This window comes from Meleagris gallopavo, chromosome 5 (assembly GCF_905368555.1).
Source record: "Meleagris gallopavo chromosome 5, MGAL_WU_HG_1.1, whole genome shotgun sequence".
NCBI classification, from domain to species: domain Eukaryota; kingdom Metazoa; phylum Chordata; class Aves; order Galliformes; family Phasianidae; genus Meleagris; species Meleagris gallopavo.
In genome coordinates, this window is record NC_139408.1 from 5,481,222 (window position 1) to 5,491,043 (window position 9,822).

Sequence of the window (9,822 nt, forward strand, 5' to 3'; positions counted from 1 at the left end):
CTGATTTTCCCCAAAGTCCAAGCTCCTACATTCACATGATGCAGAAGCAGTTATGTTAAGAATCTGAAGCTGGGAGTGTTTATTTCAGTTTGAAGAAAACACCCAGGAGTTTTGCACAGAATGGCACTCACCTCACAAATACCGGTGCATCTGTTTAAACTGGGGATGATGTTTTCCCAACTTCCTTACTTCTGTGAGTTCCAGAGTACTGAGCATGTAGGGAATGCATTTATCATCTCCAGGTCACTCTTACTCATGGATTAATTCATCAGGCTTTCAGAGTAAAGATGGCTCAGTTTTTCAGAATTAGATGCAGTACTCCAGATAGGGTCTCATGAGAGCAGAGGGGCAAAATCACCTTCCTTACCTGCTGATCACACTTCTTTTGATAATCTTTGAAGTCCTTTCCAACCTAAGCCATTCTACGATGATTCTTTACAGCACTCCTCAAAATGCTGGTCTCCCATCACTCAGACAACCTTTCCCTGCATCCTTTGTACCAGATCTCAAAGCGCCTTTCCTCTGGATGTTGCCCTGGGTGTCTTAAGAAGGCATCAGTATTTCTGCTATTCATCCGTAGAACTCTACCATCTTCCATGTTCTGGCATATCCTGCTGGTCTGGCTTGTGGAGCTATTCCTTAAGTTTCTCCCCATTTCCTTGGGATTTTGGTGCTGCAATACCTGCCTCTCTGCTTTCGGTGGGAGAAAGCCCAGAGTATGACAGTGTACCTGGATAGCTCAAACACATTTCTGAGCACATTTCTGCTTTATTGAGAAACCTGAATTATCCCCAGTCCTGCTTGTCTGCTTTCATGCTATGAGAAAGTGTGATATGTGATGTAGAAAATATAATATGCTACTGGCAAAAGCCAGGATTGGGCACATCTAGATAAGCACTCAGACACTTGGGGCTCTGCCTTCTCTATAACGAATGCCAGATTATTATTTTAGTATGAAGCAGGTGTTGTTAGATGTTTGTTTCCCTAAAAAACAACACTTCTGTGCAGCTTGAACCCCACTGAAAGGGGAAGTGGTGGCCAGGCTTATTTATTTCGAAACTCACTTGGTTGTGTGAATCAGCACATCCATACCTTGTTCCTCTCACTGCTGCAAAACAGAGGCATCCCTGCAGGTCATCTCTAATGATGGCATTCATGAGGTGTCCTTAGGAAAGTCTAGGGTGAGCTAGGAAGCTTACTTGTCTCACTTTCAAACAGATACAAAAGTGGAAATAGATAGGCCAGCATCATTTTGCAATGATTCTATATGCATCAAATAGGGAACAGACATTTTGCAGGCCATCTCTGAGGCTTTTTAAGAAAATAATCTCCATATGAAATGAAAATACAACGTGACAAAATCTGCACAGTTTAAAAATAGAGGGAAATGGTTTAGTGAGCGTGATGGAGATGGGTTAGACTTGATGATCTTTTCCAACCTTAATGCTTCTGTGATTCTACTTAAGGACATGGTTAAGTGGACATGGTGGTGATAGGTACTTGATGATATTAATGGCTCTATGAAAATCAACTCATTTTTTCCCTTTGTTGTATATGTACAAAAATTGTGAAGAAAACACACTCTGATCTCAGAGGTGAAATAAAGGAGTCTAAAAGGAGCAAAGCTAAGCACATCAATTGTGAACCTCTGCTTCATCCCACAGGTTGCAGGAATGAATTAGGGTGCAGTGCTGGATTTTGGAGCTCATGGGGATGCTGGGAATCACCATCCTGACACATTGAGCATTGGGAAAGCAGCAAAAGAGTTAAGATAACAGGAAAGCAGAAAGTTTTATGGTGAGGCTTGTAGTTTAGCTGTACAAATCCTATTAGCATTAACATCAGCCGTGCAGCTAAATCCTTGCGTTCTGCACAGAAATTGAATCCCTGAGGGTCTGGCTTAAATCAACAACTACTACGAAAGGCAGAGCAGGGAGTGACATCCCTGTGCATAGGGAGTTTTGTCTGAGGACGGTGGCAGGGAGTAAATCAAGCAGAGTTTGTTGCTGTAATTTTTGGCATGACGATTGACCCCAGCATGGCTGAGCACCCAGCATTTTACAGAAGTAATTCAGAAAGGCACTGGACTTCTCTTTAATTTATTTTCTTCCACTTTCCCTACCACTCTTTTATTACAGAAGGAGGGGGAGAGAGAGGAGAAAAAAAAAAAAAAAAGAAAGAAAAGAAGGGGCAATCCTTTTCCTCCAAGGCTTTGAAATACTTTGGCCTCAATATTGTTTTTTGTATATCGTCTTCCATTGGAAAAGAAAAAAAACATTGCAGGTCTTTCGTCTGGGCATTGGATATCTGGAATGGGAGGAGGAGAGCCCTAAAGCCAGGTCCCATCTCCCACTAGACACGAGCAGTTTCGTATCTTGCTCTGGGACCCTTCTCACCTCAACCATTACGTGTTGGTGTGAACTTTAATTCACTAAGGTGAGTTTTTGTTGAACTCTAGGCTGGAAAGTGGAGCTGAATGTGTCTTGGATAAAGAATCACAAGCACTTGGCCATCAGTGGGATTTATTATCATCAAAATTAAGCTCCCGCCAAGATAAGATGGTTTCTCAAAATGGAGTAATTGGCCACAGATTGGGTGTAAGAGTCTGTGGGTAAGAGATATCTGAGATACAGGCTGGTGATAATGTTTGCTCTTCGCCTCAAATTTAATGACCTGTGGACAGCCGGGAAGGGATGGAGCCAGGAATGGGGGTTCTTGGAGGACGTGGCTCCTCCAAAGCTCCGCACTGCGCATCGATAAGTTTTTAAACTTACCAAGGTAAGTTTAGGTTGGACGTCAGGAAACACTTCTTTACAGAAAGGGTGGTTAAACATTGGAATAGGCTCCCCAGGGAGGTGGTTGAGTCACCGTCCCTGGATGTGTGTAAGAGCCATTTGGATGTGGTGCTCGGAGATCTGATTTAGCAGAGGGCTGTTAGAGTTAGAGTACTATGGTTAAGCTGCGGTTGGACTTGATGATCCTTGGGATCCCTTCCAACCTGAGTAATTCTATGATTCTATGATGGAATAGTCATATCAGAGAGAATCCACGTTTTAACTCTAACAGAAATCCTGTGGTTTGAGCAGAATAGTGCTTACATCAAGTCCACAATGAGCAAAATATTTGGGGTTGGATCATCTCAATGTAAGTTAGCGCAAAGTTTCTTGATCAGCATGGTCAGGAATTGCTTTCAGAAAGCTGTGCCATATACTATGGATGGATATGTAGTTTGGGAAGCTCAACAAAAACCCAACCCAAATGCATTAGTACTCATCATGGAAATGTCAGCATCTACTAAGTTTAAGCAAGGTGAGTAATTAGCTCTGTTTGGATACAGTCTTATATCCAAAGCCATTCATTCTGCTATTACAATTTATTATTCCCTGCAGTGTTCTCCTGGATGTTTGAACTGGGATCTGCCTGATCCTGCAAAGCCCAGCTTTCCTTGTGCCAGAACATGGAACAAAGTCGTAATTCCCATTCGCAGCTGCACTGGCTGTTGCTATGGGAATGCTTGCAGTGTAACGGACTGAGCGATGCTGTGCCCCTGTGCATGCAGGTGGAAGGTATGGAGCTCAGAGCTTTCTTGGGTGTGAACACTGTGCTCTGACAATTAGCCAGGGAAGTTACAAATTATCTTGCACAGCACCAGGCTTCCTCCTGAGCTCATTGGTGGAAAACTTGCTTAAAGCTGTCACTAATGGCATAAAGTTTAGATTTGCACGGGGAAATTCAGAGTCAGGTGAATTTTCAAAGCTCAAACATATAGTGAAACTGCTGCAGACCATAGCCTCCCTCAAACCTGGGGGAATAAAACAGCTTAAAAGCAATGAAGTTGCAAGCAAAGAAGGTCAGTTCTGAAAACAACCCTTCTTTTCTGTCATTCACTGAAAATATTTTTAAAAAATATTCCAACCCAACAGCCACCCTATAACTAAAAGAGAAGAAATCTGGCTTTTCTGGATGCACCTTTTCAGCACTCCTGGACCTATAGGTGGGAGAGCCTCACAGAAGCATCTTGACCTATTCCTCTCATCTCATCTCAATCATGCCTCTTGCTGTTCTTGAGCAACAAAGGCCCTGGACAGCCCACAGTGACTGGTTGCTTAGGTAGGATCACAGAAGCACAGAGCACTTTATCATACCTTTAGGTTATTTACATTTGGGAAAAGCTGTAGGGCTTGATCTGCCCTTCTCCTCTCCTTACCACCAGTGGGTCAGAAATTGCCAGATCCTTTAGCATCAACACCACCAGACCCAAGGGCATTGTACACCCACTGCCAAATCCCCTTTAATCGGCTGCCTCCCTCCTTGGCCAGCCCCAGCTATGCGTGGATCACGGCTTTAATAGCTCCAAAGAGAAATTCCTAAAGCAAATATTTTCTTTCCAAAGCTCTGCTCATTAGCTATAAACACAGAGAAATGTATCACAGTCAGGTTCTGAAGAGGGCTGTAGCTCTGAGGAGAGATAAGAAAATGCATATAGAGACTTGAAATTATAGTTCATTTTTTGAAGTGCTCACAGGAGAAATGGGTGTTGCAATGCTGGAGGGGATGGGGCTGTTGCAGTGCGGGGTTTCCAGTCTATGTCACTCCAGCAGCACTGGCTCTGCTTCTGGGGCTAAGACACAGACAAGAGACATCCCCAACATGGGCTCCTTCTTCCCACTAATATAGCTGGGATGGGGATTAAAAGCTGATATTCCTGTTTTGGTGCCAAACTCACAAAAGGCATCTCCTTCACCAGTATGGGATTGGCTGACACATCACACACTGAAAATCATATCTTTACAGAAAACTTTTAATTACAAAACAACCTAACCTAAGGACAAGAGAACACAGAACACTCAGCATCCCCCTGCGTGAAGCAAGGATATGAAGATTTCTCTCAACCCTCCCTCCAACTCTGCTCAAAAATGGGGAAAATAAGAAATTTGAACACCTGAAAGTCATTAAATCATAGAATCAAAGAAAGGTTTGGGCTAGAAGGACCTTTAAGATCATCTAGTTCCAACTCCCCTGCTATAGGCAGGGACACCTCTCTCTAGATCAGCTTGCTCACAGCCCCATCCAGTCTTTGAATGCTTCCAGGGAGGGGGTATCCACAACCTCACTGGGCAACCTGTTCCAGTGTCTCACCACCCTCACAGTAAAGAATATCTTCCTAATATCTAACCTAAATCTACCCTCTTCCAGTTTAAAGCCATTTTCCCCTCATCCTATCATTACCTGCCCTCATAAAAAGTCCCTCCCCAGTTTTCTGTGGCATTCAGGTACTGGAAGGCCACTATAAGGTCCCTATGGAGCATTCACTTTCCCAGGATGAATAGCCCCAGCTCCCTCAGACTGTCCCCATAGGGGAGGTGCTCCAGCCCTCTAATCATCTTCAAGGCCTTCCTCTGGACCCGCTCCAACATCATGAGGTCCTTCTTGCATTGGGAGCCCCAGAACTGAATGCAGTACTCCAGATGAGGTCTCACAGGAGCAGACCAGAGGTGCAGAATCATCTCCCCCGACCTGCTGGTCACACTTCTCTTGATGCAACCCAGGATACAGTTGGCCTTCTGGGCTGCAAGAGCACATTGTTGGCTCTTTATCTAAATGGAGCCAAAAAAAGCATGGCCCATTGACCATGGATAAAATCTGCCCATCAGCCCTTCTTCTCTCTGATCGCTATCCTTAATTTCCAATTTTGCCACCTACCCGACATTTCATAAAATTTTAAAGCTAATGCTCTGCCACCCTCAAATGGCACTGGAGCAGACATTTAAGTGCAGCCCAGGATGAATAAATCATGGGGAGAGCAGGGAAGGAAGGATGGGATTTGATGGCTAGAGAATTGATTTAAATGACGTTGTCCAGTGAGATCATCTGAGATTTGCTCTTCAGGCACAGTTAGAAGGAGAGAGGCAGCAATTAAAGCCTAATGATGGCGTGCAGTTCCTCCTCAGTCCTTTGGGACAGATCCAAAAGGAGAAGCTGTTGTCTGCTGTTGGAGTGGAGAATTTCTTCTTTCCCATGGTACCATCCACAGAAAAAGTGGATTCCACCCTTTTGGAGTGGTCATATATCAAGAAGCTGGAAAGGGAAGCAGAGGGGCTCAGCCTGTCTGTGTGAGGCTGACCTTGTTGTGCTTGGGAAGCCTGATGCTTGGAACGAATGTCAGGGAAGGGGTGAGCTGCAGAGAGGAAGCACAGAGTTGATTTGGGGAAGAAGCTTTGTTTCTTACAACTTGTCCAGGTCATCCTTCAGAGTGTTGACTGCAATTTATACCCATTAGATGTTAAAGAGCTTTTTAATTTCTCAGAGAAAGGCATAAGGAGAATCACTGGCTGGATCCCAAATCCAGGTCCAGCAGCACCAATCTGGCGAGAGGGAACAAAGCAAAGAACAGGAGGTGAATGAGGAATCATCTTGTTCCGGATTGATGGGGTTGTCTCTCTGGATGTTCAAACAGCAGTGCTGCCCCTCAAGGATGTTCATCTTCACCCTGTGGGTACCAAGGCAGCAGTGTCTCAATGCTGTGACAAAGAAAACAGATGTATGGAGATGAGATAGAGGTGCCCAAAACCTCTACACCCCTGGAGGTGCCCAAGGCCAGGCTAGATGAGGCTCTGGGCAGCCTGATCTGGTGGGGCGAAACAGCTCACAGAAGGGGTTGGGGCTGGGGAGGCTTTCAGGTCCCTTCCAACCCGACCACTCTATGACTTTGTGATTCTAAGAGAAGCAGTCAGGTGCAAAGCTGCAGGGAGACTTTGCTGTGACTGGTGAGAGACAGTTGTCCAAATTGTGCTGAGTCAGCTGAAAGGAAGATGTGTGCCCACGTGCTGTGGCAGCAGCTGCCTCCTTGGGAGAAACAAAAACTCCTTTGCATGGGGACAATTCTGTTTGCCAGCTCAGCTGCACTGCTGCCAACCCTCGCTGGTCCAAGCAGGAGCAGTACTGGAAACAGGGCTCTGTGGGAACGCTTGGCCCAGAGGTGCAGGCACAGCTGGCAGCACCAAGCTCCTACAGCATCATTGCCCATACAGCCCTGAAGGACAGAAACACGGATGGACAGACATGTGGATGGGCTGCCTGCCATTTTTTCTGGGGAGAGCACTGAGCAGAGGCTTTTTATTTTTCTATATATTTTTCACCCCCCAAGCTCCCCATTCATGCTGACAACTGGGTCTGGGCATCAGCTGCTCGGTGTTCTGCCTTTTAGCCAACAGCAGGTGCAAGCAGTGCGACCCCAGGCTTTGCTGCAGTAATCCCCGCTCCCCCCATTTGGTTGAATATTGTCCTCTGCGCTCGAGAATTCACAGTTGTGAATTCTTTTATATGGGGGGGGAAGGAAATCTCTTTCTAATCTTCCTGCCCAGAAGTGGGCAAGGAGAGCTCAGCACAGCTATGCAGCGTCCTCTGGGGCAGCTGCTTTACGTGGCAGCCCCCAGCTGAGCCCCTTCCCCATTTCCAGCATGGGCAGAGGGTGTGGGACTATGTCATCTCCCTGCCTACGGGGCAGCGAGAGCGTGCAAAGGGCAGAGCTCAGTGCGCAGAACAAGGAGGTGACTCAGCAGCTCCGTCACCAGTCCTAAACCGCAAGCAAAGTGAAAGCTCTGAATGCAGAGAGTTTTTTAATAGGGTTTCATGCCCAAGGGAGGCACTATACACAGAGATGGAGCAGCATCACAGAGCTTGGCTTCAGCACATCCCCTCCGGAGGGTGGAAGCGAGAACTTCTGCCACTTTCACGATGTGTTATCTTGTACTGAAATTGCACAGCAACACCCAGCCCAGGAGGGAAACATCATTTACCCCCTTCCTCGTTGCCACGAGCACCGAGGAGCAGCCCAACAGGCTCAAACTGCATCCCCTGCTGCACGCATGCAGGAGAACAAGCCCCAGACACAGCTGGGGAACTACCTTGGGCTGCACTTTTATTGGGTCTGCAATCTCAGGGACTGAGCTGCAGAGCAGCCCTGAGCACACAGCAAAAAAATTAGTCACCTGAGCTGGTTCCCCGGAGCCAGCAGCTTCAGCATATGAACCCAGGGTAGCTTTAATTCTTTCCAGAAATCAATAAATTCTGAATCTGCAAAACCTACCCAGCTGCTGCAGAAGGGAATGCTTTCCTTGTTCAGGACAACTATGGCAGCACCCCAAACATCATTCTGTCTTCAACTGTGCCCTTCCCAGGAAGAGCCTGCAGATACCTGATAAGCTAGGAGAAGCTTCACTATGATTCTACCTCCTTCCAACCCTCCCCCAACCTTATTTTACATAGGCTGCTATTGCTACATGCTATCAGGTTGTATATTAGGAAACATTTCTTCTCAGAAAGAGTGCTTACTCACACACTGGCACAGGCTGCACAGGGAGGGAGTGGAGTCACCATCCCTGGAGGTGTTCCAGAACAGTGGAGACGTGGCACCAAGGGCCATGGGGATGGGTTGCAGTTGGACTTGATGAGCTCAGAGGTCTTTTCCAACCTTAATGGTTCTATGAAAAAAAATCAACTCTACTTTTCCCTTTTGGAGTAATTTCCACTCCCTCCATTCTTGTTGCTGAGCAGCCAACCAGCTGCCAATACAGCAAGCATCTTCAGAACCAGGCAAGGTGCAGCAGTGCATGGACCCTGCCATCATCTACTTCCACTACAGATTCACAGCAGACACCCTTAGAAGTCCATCTAGAAGCACTGAGCCCTCACACAGTTTTCCCTGTTAACTCTGCTGCTCTCCAGAGGAGGCCTGAGGCATAACCCAGATGCATCACTATGTATATAAACACATACACACATACATATACCCACACATCTGCATATATAAACATACCAAGCAGTAGTTGAACTCTACAGCTCTCTGGGAACCACCTCAAGACCACAGGGCTGCCCAGTACAAGCTGATCTAATCGCACTGCACACAAACTAATGCCCTTAACCCTGAATGCCAGGAGCTCTGTTTTGGTACTACAGCGATAACCACTCGGTTCGAAGCAGTCCATGCCTTAGAAAAGGGGGAAGCATTAGAAATTCTGTTAACAGAACCCTGCTCAGGATTTATGAGTCCCTCCCTCCACCCCACCCCATGATGCATTTGACATTGATTCACGATGCCTTTAACTCCAAGATGCTGATCAGCCTAGAAAGTGAAGGCACTATTTATTGTTTGCATATAAAAAAAAAATAGACCTCTACTATGATAGAAGGTAGGTTTAAAAACCTGTGCATCTCCTGCAGCTTAGCGTACATATTTTGTTTTAAACACCCTGACGTGGCTCTGACCTTTGTTTTGAGGGAAGCTCCTCTGGCTGGAGACAGATCACAACGCAATGATTCAGCTCCGATGCCCTTCTGAAAGCCTTCAAGGAAACATGTAGTGATTCATCCCCATACTAAAGAGCTGAGGAATGTAGGTATGATGCAGATATGATACAAGTTTCCCAGCACCTTTGGGAATGAGATTTGCCACTTTACTGAGGCTGAGAAGCTGCACCTACAGGTGAGCTCTGCAGTGTTCCTACGTGCTTGGTGACCAATTCAGGCTTTTCAAGCCATAGTATTTAAAAATTCACTATTAAGCTACTGCCACCTAGTAGAGATAGACTACAAGCAAAAAAATAACAACACTAAAAGCTTTAAATTCCATATGTTAAAACTTCTGGGAGTTTGCCTGTATGGCAGCTGTTTAATTCATTCTTTTGTTGTATTTACAGCATCCAAACTTTCAGCATGATTCACCCTTGAAGACTGGCAGTAGAGAGTGCAATTCTCTTTAATAAGGCGAAATTCAGTGTGCTCTATGTAACATACACTAAGGACAGCCACAAATACTGCTGC